We start from the raw sequence: 10,151 nt of genomic DNA, 5'->3' as shown, positions 1-10,151 counted from the left end.
GAAAACCATTTATCAGCAAATCACTCATCAACCGCATCAACAAAAAGAACCTCAAACGGCACATGGAAGAATGATCGAGGATGCAAACAGGAAAGCTTATTATGGCATCATTGATCAAGATGATGAGAAAATGGCTGAAGGTTTTAGCTGGGACAAGTTTATTCCAGCTGATTCAAATGTTCAAGCGTTTATTGCACATATTATTCGAAAGCCAGAAATGCTGAAGGAATGGATGGAAGTGTTATCTGATGAAGAAAAGAGTGAAGATGAAGGATCTGTTTCTTCTGAAAACAGTTCATCAGAAACAAGTGATGATGAAGAAATGGAACAGATAAATTTGGGAAAAACTCATTTATCTTCTGACACTTTTGAATTTTATTTTGTAGAAAAGTTGAAGAAATTGAAAGAGAAGAAAGCTGCAAAAGAATTGAAAGAAGTCAAAGTGATTGAGAAGATTGTGGAAGTTGAAAAGAGAGTTGAAGTTGAAAAGAGAGTTGAAGTCGAGAAGATAGTTGAAGTCACAAAACCCTGTCTTACATGTTTAGAGTCTTGTAAACAATGTATAGAAAAAGATGAGAAGTTTAGTGAGTTAGAAAAGTTGAAAGAAAAATTGTTGTTTGATGTAAAGAACTTGAAAAAGTCGTATGATGTATTGAACAGGCATGTGAATAGTCTGGAGAAGACTAACTCTGAATGAGAGAAAGCTTTGAAGATGATGAATGCTACTATGATGACAAAGCAGAAAGAGATGATAAAAAGAAAAAGCAACAACCACAGGTCAAAGATGTGTCCATGAGAACATGTTTCAAATGTGATCAAAAAGGACATCTTGCACGAAAGTGTTCAAATCTAAAATCTGTGGATGTTGACAAAAAGAAGATTGATGCTGAGAAACAAAAATCTGAGAATGTGAGACAAAGGTCAACCGGATTTGATTCAAAACAAACTTGGAGGTACAACACAAACAAGTTTGCTTCGAATCAAAAATGGAAATCAAACCAGAACAGGTTCGATTCAAGACAAACCTGGAATTCTCACACACCCAGATTCAAAACAACACAAAGTTGGAAAACAACAGTTGATATGACAAAACCCCAACAGTTTTGGAAACCAAAAGTTGTTGTTCAAAGTCAAAGTGATCAAAAAGAGAAACATTTTTACAAAAGGGGTACTCCAAAAGGTCAGACATGGAGTGTTAAAAAACAAGTGACTTCGGTAAAAGATGAGAAAGTTGAAGTCAAAATTGAAAAAGTCATTATGAATGATGACAAAGAATTTCCAGCATTAAATGAGAATTATTGTGTTGAAATGCCTAAGGTCCAACAAACCTGGGCCAAATTGTTCAAGTAATTGAGTTAGTTGAATGTGCAGGTGCTCAACAAATACAAAGACTGTGAGAATGGAAGTAGGAGCAGTCTGGCACAACAAGAAGAGGAGGCTGCTACTGGACCCTGGTTTGGTTGAACAGGGAGTTTATTTGTTTTTCTTTACATAAATAAACAATATTTTCAAAACCCTAAAAATTTGAAAAATTAAAAACCAAAAATATGTTTTTAATTTGTTAAAATTTGAAAAACCAAAAATATGTTTGTTTTTAATTTTTGTCAAAAATAGAAAATTACAAAAATATATGTTGATTGAATACGTCGAAACCCTCACGGTTGAACAAACATGATTACTTTCACCAGATTGAAAAACGGTTTTCAAATTGTAAAAATCAATGTGTTGTAAATCATGGGGGTAATTACTGCTTTTAGTGTAATTCAGTGCACAATTAGCTGAAAATGGATGGCGAGACAAAGCTATCAGCATCGTGTTGTCAAATTTTTCTTTTAATGGTTTTGCATTTTAGGGGAAGAAAAATTGTCAGAAAATACAAAAACATTAGAAAATTTGAAAAAGCCAAAAACATGATAAAATTCGAAAATTGAGTTTTTGTGTAAAAAGAGGAAATGATAGTACATCAGTAGACAATTACAGTATGCTAAAGAAATGTAATGATTAAATAGCGTTAAACAGTCTCACTGATGATATGCCGATAGGTTTTTGTACATCTAGTAAACTTTTTTGGGATATAAACCTAAATTCAAACTTGCTTATTTCGTGGGGAACACTACTTGGATATATAGGTAACCCCTGAAATCTCGTTTGAAAGATCCCTCTTTCTGAGATACTAGGTCTTTATACTCAGTAATATATGGGGTATTATTCCGGGACTTCTGCTGAATGGAAGTTCTGACCTAGTCCCCGAATAATACTTTCCGCATTGCTTGAAACATAGCATCGCCCTCAACATAAAAAACGATGAAACATTGCAAAATGATAATCGTCTACTGTTGAAACAAAAAGATCCTCTAAAGGGGACACACCGAAAAGTCGAAGCCGTCATCTCTTTGCGTATACAGAAGTATCGACATGAGCTCTCACGGCCCTCGTATTTAACCCCTTACAGATATCATCTGTGGTATACTCACCTGTAAGACTGAATATTGGGATCTGGATACGGGAGTATATTCAAGAGGTGGGACACATGAATGAGTTTAAGTTCTTAAAACATCTAATTCGTATCCTGAATCAGTTGAAATTTGTGTGAAAATTTAAGTGGATCAGTATATCGACAATCTAAGTGAATTGTTTAATTCTTAATGTGTAACTAAGCTCAACGGTACTTGTGACTTGTAAAAAAAACTGATATGATCCTCTGACGCATACTCAAACAAAAATATTGTCTGTAAATATGTTTGTACATATTTCTTTACTATTTTATATTTCAGAAAATCCAAAAAGATTTTTGGTTCTGCTTTATTTTCGACATCCGATGTCTGAAATGCTGAGTTTCAAAATCTAAGCAAGCTGATTGTGTTTCTGAAAATAAAACAAGTTCATTAATTTGATACTTGAATTAAAATAAAAAATTTCAAAAACAGTTTGTGATATCTCCATGGTCATTAATTTGAGCTTGGATGATTAACTGTGAGGGAGTTGGATTCTTAATGCTGCTAAATCATTTAGTTTGTTGATAGGGGGAGTGGATTAGAGAATTTGATTGATAATATGAAAACATTGTACTTATAAATGTTTGAGTGTTGCAGATGTTATATACCAGACTACGATCCCGAAAGCCGAGTCTAAGGGGGATTCTGAAGACGAGCTCAACGCAAAAGGAAGCGTGGATTCAAGAAGCCATGTAACTATTCTAAAGGAGCTTGTATACGGAAAGCAAGGTGTCGATCCCAAAGCATGGAAGCTTGACGAAAGGGGGAGCCTGATGAAGAAAAGAGTCTACAGAAAGGAGGAGCTGAAGCTGAAGACAGATCCACGGGGATTCTGTTCAAACAAGAAGGAGTCTACGTTGATGAAAACGTGTTAAAGCTTCAAGAAGACTTAAAGAGTGAGAGAAAGACAAGACGCTACGAGATTGACTGCGGCAATATCCAAGGGGGAGTCTGTTAGTACACTTATGTCTATAGTCTTCGTCAATCCGAGGCATAGCGAGAAACTGAAGATAGCAAGCTTATATTGTAATAACTAGGCAAAAGGCAAGGTGGCATTTCTGTAATTAATGAGAAATCTCATTAATTCCCCCTTGACCTATAAATAGGGAGGTTATGTTTAGATCAGAGACTTTTGCTTCATTTGTGTTTTAGAGAACTCTAGATCTAGAGAGAGATTCTAGAGAGAGAAAGTGATTCAAGGTGCTGTACTTTATCAAATCTTATATAGAATCACGTTTATATTACATCGTGTGTGTTAGGTCGCGTTCGTGTACGGATTCCGCACGTCATACGTTCGTTTCGCAATCGTTTCGGAGTCAAAACTGGTCCTACAAATAGATATTGGTGATATAGGTTTAGGCCACAATGAAATCTCATAAATTAAGTTTCTTAGCCACTCAGCTTCTTTGCCAGCTGCGGCTAATGCTACAAACTCAGATTCCATTGTCGAATCAGTTATCCAAGTCTGTTTCTTAGATGCCCAAGATATGGCACCTCCTCCATGCAGAAAAGTCCATCCACTTGTGGGAGAATGATCTTCCTTGTTGTTAATCCATCTTGCATCCGAATAACCTTCTAAAACTGAAGGAAATCCGGTATAAGTTAAACCATATTTCATGGTTCCTTTCAAGTACTTAAATACTCGATTCATTGCTTGCCAATGACTTGCACCTGGATTGCTAGTACCTACTAAGTTTTCCAACAGCATAAGCTATATCCGCTCTAGTGCTAATCATGGCATACATGAGAGATCCAATTGCCCTTGTATATTCAAGTTGGCTCACAGCTACACCTTCATTAGGTGAGAGCTTAAAAGTAGGGTCCATTGGAGTGCTAACCGGAGAACTATCATGAAAATTAAACTTTTTCAATATCTTCTCAATATAGTGAGATTGAGAGATAGATATGTCATTGTTCTCCCGTTTGATCCTTATACCAAGGATCACTTCCGCCTCCCCCATGTCTTTCTTATCTGAACAAGATGACAAAAATTTCTTTGTTTTATCAACTTGATCCTGGTCAGTACCGAAGATCAACATGTCATCTACATATAGACAAATTATGACTCCTTTCCTAGAATCATTAAATTTGCTATATACACACTTGTCTGCTTGGTATAATACAAAACCATTAGACAAAACCACATCATCAAACTTTTGATGCCACTGTTTTGGTGCTTGCTTTAAGCCATATAATGACTTAACTAGCTTACACACCTTATGCTCATTGCCAGGCATAACAAAACCCTCTGGTTGTTTCATATATATCTTCTCATCCAAATCACCATTTAGGAAAGCGGTTTTCACATCCATTTGGTGAATTACAAGATTGTGTATTGCAGCTAAGGCAACCAACAATCTAAAGTGGATATTCTTGCTACAGGAGCATATGTATCAAAGTAGTCAATTCCTTCCTTTTGTCTAAAGCCTTGGATAACCAATCGGGCTTTAAACTTACCAATTGAACCATCTACTTTCATCTTCTCCTTGAAGATCCATTTACAACCAAGTGGTTTACACTCAGGGGGTAGATCAGACAGTTTCCAAGTGTTATTCTTCATAATAGAGTCCATCTCATCATTTATAACTTCTGTCCAGAAAGCTACATCCCGAGATGCCATGGCTTCACTATAGGTTTTAGGATCTTCCTCAATATTGAAACAACATTGATACTGAATTTTAATTTCATCTCTAGATCCTTCAACCAAATATAGTTGAAAATCATCACCAAATGATTTAGCTTTTCTTGCTCTACCGCTCCACCTAGGTTCCGGAGGAGTATCAATCACTTGATCAACCACTTGAGAGTTACTAGAGCTTGGAACCATGTCCCTAGGCCTTGGTATTGAAGAGAATCTATTCTTATCATAATCTACAGTTCTTGCCTCAATTACTATATGCACAGACACGTAGTCATTTGGTTCTATAACATAGAACATGTGAGCAAATGAATGCTCCGCATACCCAATGAAAATGCAGTCTATACCTCTTTCCCCCATGTTCCTTATCTTGGGATCAGTGAGTGTAAGACCATAAACCATTTTAAACAAAAAGTATGCAGCGGAAATACGAACCATAAAATTTCTTTCTTTATAAACATTTTAACATAGTGGAAACATTTAGGATAATCTTTTTTTTACAAAAATTGCGTCCATCATTCTTACTTAAAAGAGAAAGCATAATCTACATTTATAAACTACACGACCTCGCTCCCGTACAATCCACGTTCATTGGCTCGATCTTCAACCACTTAGAGTCCATAATGATGATAATTCCGTGCAACCTGCAATCACCACATACATCCGAAACATTAATATTTGGTGACATCATACATGATATAAACATACGTAATTAAATGACCACGCCACATTCTTTCTACTTATGTTAATCCTTTCGATTATCTTTCCGAGTACAATCTTGCATCCAATGACAAATCTTCATAAGGTCAACAATAGTATACCTGCAATTTCATTTCATTCTCAAGGCACATGATTAGTAACATTAGTACTTAAACATATTGAACCCATGTATACATATATACAAGCCTTATTCTTTCGTGTACAATAAATCCCACTTCATACAAACATATATACATACATACATACATACATACATACATACATACACACACATACATACATACATACATACATGCATACCTCCATGTCCAAGCTCTTATATACCACTTACATTCCTATACAATTATACTAACAAATCTTAGTCACAAACATCCATATATATTAGTCTCATACATACAAACCTATGTGCATGCTCATTTCTATTCATGCTTAACTATGGATTCCATCACTAACATGTAGGTAAATCCATACACATACATGCTTACAGACTTATTTCGTTCCCACACCTACTTACATACACGCTCCCTTCTAAATCGCACTTCATAAGCACCCTTTAATGAGTCCGGGGTGTAGTTCGGGAGCTTGAAAATGAGTTCAATACTCACCCTTAGCTAACAAAATTATTTGGTAAGGTTGGGGTACATTATAGAAGTTTAACGGGACTTAGGAATGCGTCTACGGGGTCCGAAGTCAAAGAAAACCGAAGAAACGGGACTACTGACGTTGGCTGGCGCGTACACAGCAAGTTAGGGCGTCGACCAACTGCTGCCCAGCGTCGGGGACGCTTCCCCTGCAGCACCGATGCCGAATTTCATTCTTTTCGACGTTTCGACCCCCGTTCACGCATCCCGAACTTCCCAAATTGTAAAATAACATTATTCCAAGCCCCCAAATCATTCTAACACTTTACCCCAAGTTCCCACAACCAAATCCTATACTTTTATCTTACTTTCTTGATTTTGACCCGTTTGATCTTAACAAGACTTTTCGTTCATGACTAATTCACATATTACCCAATACGACTTTACTTACTTTTGTTCTATCATTTCTTACCCATGCTTTCATGATTCCCATCCTTCTTGTAATCAAAACTCATTATATATATAAATAAATTTAGTTCAGGAATCACTTACCTTATGCGTCCTTATTCGCATCCGCTTCCTTGTCTCCTTTTGACCCGTTTGCCTTCCTTGCTTGAGTCCAACTCAAGATGATCCTTATGCTTTCATGTCATCACATTCACATTCTCGTTAGCATTCATGATTGTACATATTAACGATCACATCAAATGCATAACTCACATTTGGCTCTTTCTTAGCCAATTATAACAAGCATAAGGCATATACCCTAAATCACATCTTTTCAATTTCATATAATTCATTATGTCATCACATATGATACATATTGATATAACATGTACCATATGACTTTCTATAATCTAACAATTGTGACAACCAGTCTAGCATGCTTCTTATGCACAATTGACTTTCAGAAGTCAACGGTTTAACATATAACTTACGACTTAACCTCATATATCCGTGTCATTATATTAGGCCATACAAACATCACTATATACACTTCATAATCATGACGTAATATGCTTACAACCACACGATTACCTAACTGTATATACATACACATTCACATACACATACTTTCACATGTGAATGCTTTCATTATCTCACATTTGACAACCACATACAAGGTTAGTCTATTTAAACGATGTCATAACATCATTACTAGCAAGTTCATATGTTATGTATTTAGCGTACATCAAATCCTAAATTACCAATAAGCAATTGGTCCAATAAATGATGTGCATTCTCACCGTTCAAGCATAAAGTACAAAATCCTAATGCGCATTTCCGCCAAAATCTTACCATCAACAACACCTTCTCAAGAATTCCTTCTACGACGCATCTATTATGTTCAACTATCATCAATTATATTATTATCATACTCAAGACATATTTATCCATTAATTAGCATGTAATTCGCATACTAACCTACACTAGGCATTTCATCAAACATTTGGTGTGCGTACACCGTTTAATGCGCGATATACAACTAATTCATGCTCTTATTCCTATTTCCTACATTCATTCATCATCATCACTAAGAATCACATAAATTTCATACAATCCTTCAATCTAACCAACAATTATGCATCACACACTGACTAATTCATCATAGTTACACAAACATTAGATATGGGTAACATACCCATGTCGCCATCTTCATCATCCCAAATGGGTTTCACCTCCAAACATCGAATTAATCAAAATCATGTATAACACATATTCTATATAGTGATCCTAACACATAATCATGCTTAATTTCACACTAATTTCGTGGAGGAAACATAAACCCACTTCATTCAAGAGCACCAAATTACAAATTTCAACATACCTTATGTAGAGAACTCTTAGATGATTAAGAATTTCATCACATGCATAAGAATCTAGTCCATTTCATCCTCAATTTGCTGAATTTCTACTTGTAGTTGAAGAGGTGGGTTTTCTTTTTCTTTCCTGCTTGAACTCGACACACACACATATGCCCACCATCTTCTACAAGTTTGTGTTTTATTATTTTCATAGCTAGATTTCACTTTCAGCCCCTCATGTTTTCATACCATGTCATTTACATATCTAACCATTAATCAAGTTACTTTCCTCTTAATTAGTTTTATTCATTCTAAATAATTAGACTTACTAGCAAAAGTTAACCGACTATTATTATTGTAATAGTCTAAAATTACCATCTATCCTTTCGACATCGTACATATAATTTATATTTAAAACATATGAAATTTGGGGTGTTACAAGTCTACCCCCCTTAAAGGAGGTTTCGTCCCCGAAACCTTTCTCATTTCTACTAGACCAATTCAAATCTTACTATTAATTCAATTCATTCAAGAAGTTTTCTACAATCGCGAAAACATATGTGACTCCTTAAAGAGGTAGTATTCATGCATAACCATTTGTATATGTTTTGTTCTTGTCTTCTTAATCGAGCGTTGGACTTTCATAGATTTACCAATCATAGTGGATCAATTAATTTTCATTTCACTCATGTGCCATACATGATATTTCATGCTAACGTAGGCACATGAGTACCTATTGTAAGTCTACTTCGGCATTCTGTCATTAGCATTCATTCCGAGTACTTTTGTTGGCACATGGTAATGTAAACCATGTATATACACATATTACCGACATTTGTTTAGGTTGACTCTGCCTCTAGGTAGTTATTACTTCATTTTCGTTAATCTTGATCGGTCCACAACATTCCTTTACTAACGTTCCCTCTAATTTCTTTCGTATTCATATGAGGGATCAACGTATCATCATACACATACTATAAACATTCAATGACTTATTAATACTATAACAAAACTACCCTCTTTATACTTACTTTTTCGTACTTAATACAAAGATAAAGCATCATTCTACGGTTACTATCGTTACTTATACCATGCATACTTTTACGTTCGCCTCAAATCATCTTATTCATATGACATTACAATTGGCTCTTTCTTCACGCACTACTTATTCTACTTATGTAAATGTGTCGTCCAGGTTCATCGTAAGAGAGTTTAACCAATACCCAAAACTTTCACTCAAGACTTTTGAGATTTCCTTTTTAATGTCATAATTTTCTTCTTATGTTGACTGTTAAAGTCAAACATTCCATACCATACCATACCTATCCTACCATTCATTTCATAATTCATTTCGTAGGTCGTATTCAATCTACCAATTCATACATATCAATTATGAGTTAAACATTTTACTAACCTCGATTTTTTTTGTAGTGCATAAATCGACGATCCGCGACCCGGATCGGTCCACTTCTTCATGAGTCAAAGCCAGGACTGAATTGACCATTTTCCTTCATGTGATGAGCTTCCGCTTATGAGCATCCTTCCGCCAACTATACTAACTTTGCTCACCAAGAGTTCCACCATTCTTATCTATAAAATGAAGGATTAACACATTTCATTCACGTTCCTTCAAGTATGGGGTTTATCAAATCATCTAGTTTACATACTAGCCATTTCTAGATTCTTTTAAATCATTAGTTCATTTGACCCATTCATGATGGGTCAATACATGACCGTTCCTTAACATATCACTTTCATTTGTTCATGATTTTCGGTGCTAATTCGCCTATGTACTTTCACAAATCCCTTACTAATGGGTATCCTCCATTACGCATTTCATTCCTTGCGTAATACTTTCAAAATTTGTAAATAATTATTAACCGACTTCTGCAAATTGACTCTTTCAAAGTCA

This window comes from Helianthus annuus, chromosome 15 (genome assembly GCF_002127325.2).
Source record: "Helianthus annuus cultivar XRQ/B chromosome 15, HanXRQr2.0-SUNRISE, whole genome shotgun sequence".
NCBI classification, from domain to species: domain Eukaryota; kingdom Viridiplantae; phylum Streptophyta; class Magnoliopsida; order Asterales; family Asteraceae; genus Helianthus; species Helianthus annuus.
This window is presented reverse-complemented; position numbering follows the sequence as displayed.